Below are 5462 nucleotides of genomic sequence, written 5' to 3' on the forward strand. Positions count from 1 at the left end.
GGTCTTCTKCCTGTGTGGAACAACTGTTTTCATCTTAAATATGAACATGAAAGAACACTGTATCATCTCAAGGTATAAAAAAAAAACACACAGCATCCTGAATGACTGAGTGAACCTGAGTCAAACTCAAGGCTTGCGGGCCAAATGTGGCCTGCCACTGCATTTTATGTGGCACAAGAGCTTCTTACGTATTGCTCACACCAAATGTGTTTCGAGCGTCAGCTTTACTTGCAAAGTTTATGGTGAACGCGTCAAGGATCAACAGGAAGTGCAGTGGCTCGTCGCATTTTGAGCGTTCGACGCACTTGATGTGCGTTACAAGCTCGTCGAACGCTGGAGTTGGAAAATCTGAACTTTTGCAGCTCAACGCGGCACATCAACCAATCAGAGAGACTCCACTGTGTGACGTAGTGACACATTTTCCGACGGGACGGTTTCCTGAATGATGTCCACTAACCTGAGACAGATGGAGAGGAGCTCTTTAGCTGAAATCGAGCGTCTTTTAATAGTATTTCTGCTTTATTTATTTCACATTTAATCAGGCGTTTCTTTCAGTGTTTATAAYTCTTTTTATTTCCARGTGTAGCTTTTACATTTCTATGTCTCCTGATTCTACTTTACTTTATGCATCTAGTGTGCATGCTGKTGCTGCCTCAGTTTAGCTTAAGGTTTAGTTTAAAACAAAGACACATCTAAGTGTTTTCCTCCTTGCCTTTGTTTTAAAACTAAACTTTAAACTTTAAGCAGCACAGTACATCTGCACATGGATCCTGCTCCTTCCTGTCTGTTGACCAATAGGAGAGGAGCTGACCCAAGAAGCTCCGCCCACCGTTTTTGCATAACGAAGCAGAAATGTAAAAGGTAAAGTAAAAACAGGGGACAGAGAAATGTAAAAGTGACTCATGGAAATAAAAAGACTCGAGGGAAGAATTATAAAAAAATAAAAATAAAATATAATCATTTAAGAGACACAAATGCATGAACAAGTAAAAGGAAAAACAAAATATACATTTTTAAAAACAATAAAAATTAAATTATGTGCCAAAAATACACCATTTATTGAAGCTGGAAAAATYAATATTAAAAAAATAAATATTAAGTTCAGTTAGGTTCAGTTAAGACATGAGGTAAAATTCTCTTTTTTAATTTAATTGGTGCATTTTAAGTGTATTTATTTATTTATTTATTGGTCCATTTATATATTTCCGCTTTTATTTCTTATTAAGTGGTTCTCAAACAGTTTACCTGGATAAATAAAGGTTAAATAAATAAATAAAAATGTCAGATTCAGTCCTCCGTAAAGCTGTCCCTGGATTAGAAAAATAAACCACAGTCTGAATAATCTGACTCCCTCTAGTGGCCATCAGGAGAACTGCAGCAAGAAATCAAAATTTAGCGGATGAATGGATCTCTGTGGATCACTGTCAGTTTTTATGTCTGAACATGAGTGACAGGTGGGAGAGAAAGACCACCTGTCCAAACTGGACCTCTACAAAAACTTTTTTTATGTCTGATTTCTTACTTTGTTTTAATTTACCTGTGGGAAAACAGCCTGTTTGACCGGATCAGGATTAAACAGCCGTTAAAGATTGAGGATTTTCCTTTCAAGAAGTCATGCTTGTTAACTTGTAAATGCTCTGTGAAGCTCTGACCTTATAAAAAGCCAGGACAGCTTGTTCTAGGTTATTTTTCCTCTTTGTAACAATTTGAAAGCACCGGCTATCACAGAACAGAGACAAAAAGCAGATGAGAGAGTACTTTGTGTCCCACTCATTTTGTCTTTTTTTCAGAGAAGACAGACAAGTACAAGAACTGTTCCTCAGGGCAAATCTACTGACCCGAAAACTGCTTAAATTCCTCGTTTTCTCATTGAAACAGAGTCCAACCTAAAATAGTTGAGAAGATGCACGGCCACACGCTGCCAGTCATGCAGAATTGAGCAGATGGGGTCTGTGAGTACCCTCACGGCGCCTTTTCTTCACTTTCTGAAGCTCTGCCTCCTCTGACAGGAAGTTTGCCTCTCGTGGCCTCGGCTAAATATCTGAGCGTCACCAGCTGCTCCTCTTCAAAACAGCAATAAAAACACGAGTCTTGGCTGGGAAAGGTCGACTGGCCTTCTAAGGACGAGCCGAGACCTGACAGTGTCTGAGAAGCTCAATAAATCACCTGTGAGTTCCTGAACTCTGGGCTCCGGCCCAGAACTGAAGGGCTTCTAGTGTTTTATGTCTGCCTGATGCTGACAAGATAAAGTCCTGCTCAAGAGTTCCAGCCTCAAACCTTCACAGCTTCTCATCTGTCAAACGAAACTCATTCAGTTTGAATATTTGCTCCTTTTCTCCAGCTGCGTAAAATGAAACAAAAAGTCTGTTTAAAAAGCTTCTTTTGAGGAGTTTGAGTGTTTTCGTGTGCAGATTTATCACCAGAGGCCACCTTTATTAAAGGGATTGTGTTGCACAGCTTCAAAAATAAAACTTTAAAAATGAAATTAAATCAAAATGTGCAACTCAGTCAGGAATAATGTGCTAATTCAGACATACTTCATATTATTTAAAGTTTAAACATGTCACTGGAGTTTACATGTCTGAACTGACATGTTCCTAATAGTTTTACACAGTTAAATAAACATTCAGCCCTCAGCTGCTGTTTTAAATTGTCTAAAAACGTAAAAATGTTTAACAAACTCCTTTGATTTTTTGTTCAAATACAAATTATACATCAACAATAAAGATTTTATGGTTTTCTATTACACCTGGAAGTTGTTTTCTTTAAATACTTACATTTCATTTGGGWCTGAACCAGCTGATATTAACTTGCACTGACAAGGGGCAGGCTTGCTTTCTAATTACTGAGAGAGTTCAGCTGGTGTCTTGGCTTTCCATGCCTTTTTACACCTCCCTTTCTTCATGTGTTCAATACTTTTTCCCTGTGCCATTCCACATTATTACAAATAACTTCATTTCTGGACATTTATGGTTTGATTTCTTTGTATGTATGGATCACTTGGGTTGTTACCAACATCTGGTGAAAATTTCATGTCATTAGCACCTCTAGTAATATATTTACTGAGAAAAATGGTGACGTGTTCAATACTTATTTTACCCGCTGTTTGTCTTATATAAAACACTTATTATGTGTGAGTTTTCTGCTGCTCAGAGGTTAAGAATGTGGAGATTTGACCTCTTAGTTTTTGCAAAGTGACAGTTTGAGGGTTATATTTTTATTCTGTCTCTTTTAGTCTCTTRTATATTGCAGTCAGGGAGTGAGAGACATATGAGGTCACCATAATGACCAAAACATTGCTTTCAAATCTTATACAACCCCAATTCCATTGAAGTTAGGATGTGTAAAATATAAACAAAATATGATGATTTGCATCCTTTTCAACCTGTATTCAAATGGATACACAACAAAAACAAGAAATTTAACGTTCAAATGGATAAACTTTATTGTTTTTTGCAAATATTGACTCATTTTGAGTTGGATGCTGCTGCATGTTTTAAAAGATGCTGGAACGGGGGCAAGAAAAGACTGGGAAAACAGGTTTGGTGCGTTCTACAGGTGACCAGATTAACTGGAAACAAGCGAGCGTTGTGATTGCAGGGAGCATCCCAGAAAGACTCAGTTGTTCATAAGCAAGGACAGGGTGAGGTTCACCACTTTGTGAACAAATGTTTCCMAACTGCAAGGAAGTTAGGTATTTTATCATCTACAGTTCATAATTTCATCAAAAGATTCAGAGAATCAGAAAAATCATTTGTGTTTTTATTGAATATAGGTTGAAAATGATTTYTAAATCATTGTAGTCTGTTATTTTTCTTACACAARGTCCCAACTTCATTGGATTTGGGACTGTCCTTRCCACAGTTCACACAATAAAATATAAACATTTCTCCTGTTTAGTGTAATGTAAAACTGATTTTAGTTCAGCAGATCTCACAACAACGTGGAAAAAAAGGAGAAAACGCTGTTTATTACAATTCAGTCCAAAGGGTTGCTACATACATTAAATACTGAGACTTTCAACACAAAAGGAAACAACTGACTTATTTTTGTTCTTTAGTCTCCTCAGCTGATGTTTTTATAAAAATATACTATGTCATATGTCACATTTTTTACAATCAGAAGGCAATTTAAATCACAAGAATCATAAATATTCATACAGATGGTTGTTTAAAAAAATGATTTTACAACAAAAAACTTTATTGAAAACCTGAACGTTTTCATATAAAACACTGGCCTAAACCTAAAAATCGACTCCACTTTGGAGTTTATTATTTAAAAAAAAATGCCATTCCGAAACAAACAAACAAAAAAGGCAACACACYTACAGCGATACAAAAAAAAAAGTGTTATAAAAGGGTCGACGCAGTTCCAGGGCTGGAGCAGAATGGCCACGATATTCCAAAGCTACAAACCACCGAGCTTCATGGCAGCCTGGTGTAAAATCTTGGCACTGACACTTTGCATCACACAAACAGTGTTTGGTCTCTTTGTGTTTACAGTAATGGCTTTGAGCTCGCTCCATTACACTATTGCAGACTTGTGCATTTAACACTGAACATGTAGCACTGGGAAGACAGGAGTGACACAAGTCTGGTCAATAGAAAAAGAACACTGTAGCTGGTTAAGGTGTTGCAGGTTAAAGTTTTCATTGTTAATGAAATAAAAACCCAGCAGGGGGCAGTCAGCTGCAAGGCAGCTGGAGCAACWGTTTGTTCTGTCCACCAACAAGAAAACAGCCCAGGAGAGGAACTCAGAGGTTGGAAGAACAAAGTATAAAAACGGGAGTGTTTTATGCGTTTTGCTAAAAGATTTGAGTCACACCTGAGCAGCAACTCATGTAGCACTTTTATCTAAAAAAGCACAGAAAACCCCAAAGAAAACACAGCTGAACACTTTGAAATGACACTTCAAAGAACAAAAGACTTCGTAGTAAAAACAAGGCTCCTTCAGGGTGCTGCCACCAATTCAGAGTCATTATTTTGATTTCATACAGCCCAGTTTTATTCAAGTAGGAGGAGGAGTTTCTTGTTGTGTGGGCYGATTTGTATAAATGTGATCGGTCGAATCGAAGTGAAAAGTTATAGTAATGGTTATAGTAAAGTTATTGTTAAAATGTAAACATAATTTYTTGACTTAAACTTCCTGTCTGGATTTATGACTTATATTAATATTCATATTAAAGGCATGTTAAGGCTGCTTTAACTGAGCCAAATTGTTGCATGTCCCTCCACAGCGTTCAGATTATGTACGGCTAGCACCATCCTGTATAGAAGAGGATTAGGACCACAGAGCAAAATAATAATAGTTTGTCCTGACTTTAATAAACTTTGACTCTGACTGGGACTAAAGTAAGAATTCTGAATTAGGAACTTAGGGACATTAAATTTATAAAATAATATTCTGACTAAAGTCAGAATTCAGACCTTTTTTCTCAGATTTCTGAGCTAAAAGTCAGAATT

The sequence above is a fragment of the Austrofundulus limnaeus genome, unplaced genomic scaffold (assembly GCF_001266775.1).
Source record: "Austrofundulus limnaeus strain Quisiro unplaced genomic scaffold, Austrofundulus_limnaeus-1.0 Scaffold4, whole genome shotgun sequence".
NCBI classification, from domain to species: Eukaryota; Metazoa; Chordata; class Actinopteri; order Cyprinodontiformes; family Rivulidae; genus Austrofundulus; species Austrofundulus limnaeus.